Consider the following 1,378-nt stretch of genomic DNA (forward strand, 5'->3'; position numbering starts at 1 on the left):
GTTGGATGTTTCTTTAATTTATATGTATGTTTTTTTTATATAAATATTTTTTTATTTTCAGATGTATTAGATGTTTTTTTATTTTAGGTGAAAGAGTAAAGTATCGATTTTGTCCCCAACGTTTGGGGTAAGTCTTATTTGTGTCCCTAACGTTTAAATCGTCCTATTTGTATTCCTAACGTTTATAAAAGTGATTCAATGTTATCCTACTATCAATTATACTAACATATCAGATTATATTTTTCAATTATTCATACTTGGATGTATTCATTCTCAATTAGGTCTCACTTAGATGTGTTCGATTTTAATATTATACCCATTATTTGTGTTTAGATTCAATTATGCCCCTAGAAAAGTGAATTATGTGAATGTTGTAAGAATTAGTTTCAACTTTTGATGAACTATTTTTGGGAGTGAATCATCGATTCTATCCCAGACATTTGTATTCTAACTCCAAGAAGAGATTTTTAAAACTCAAACTAAAGTGCTAATGATGTATAATTGACCGCAGGATAACATTGAATCACTTTTACAAACGTTAGGGATACAAATAGGACGATTTAAACGTTAGGGACACAAATAGGATTTACCTCAAACGTTGGGGACAAAAACGATACTTTACTCTAGGTGAAAATTAGGGTGGAAATGCGACGAACGAAGCGACTGCGGTCTTTGGGGAGAGGGTGGCGGCGTGGCGCGATATGAAGGACTTGGAAAAGAGATTAGAGTTTTGTAGGGTTTTCTTTCTTCCATGAGTGAAATGAAAATGAAATTAGGGTTTAAATAATTTTAATTAATTAAAAATCTAATTTTTTAAATTAATTTAATATTTTTAATCTGTTGTTTATGTTGTTCAAAATGAATGTTATTCTCTTATACTTTGCCGATTAGAATAAAATGGTAGACTGCACCCATTATAAAAAGCAAAACAAAAAAAATAGTTTACTCATCGGCTACTTCACTATATATGTGTGCGTGTCAGTTTATTCTCTCAGAACTTAATTTCTCTCACCGTGATAATAACAAAATTAAAATAAAATATAAAAATAAAATAAAATCGGTAAAAAAAAAATCACATTAGTAATTAAGTTTCCAACATCTAATTAGGTTACTTAAGACTGAAAATGAGACGAACTGAGTCAAGTCTGGTTAAATTAAAAAAATTATTGGTATCTAAAAAATTTGTGCTTAATTTATTTAAAAAGTAAGGAATGAAAAGATAGATCCCATCTTTTATATTTATGTTATATAGTTGAAAAATTAGGTATAATAAAAAAGATTTAAACTCAAATTTATCTCACAAGTCACAACTCAACTTATTAATAATTAAGTCTATTTTTTGTAAAGTTTAAATTTAGACTCACCAAAAATTTACAAA

Source organism: Arachis ipaensis, chromosome B01 (assembly GCF_000816755.2).
Source record: "Arachis ipaensis cultivar K30076 chromosome B01, Araip1.1, whole genome shotgun sequence".
NCBI lineage: Eukaryota > Viridiplantae > Streptophyta > Magnoliopsida > Fabales > Fabaceae > Arachis > Arachis ipaensis.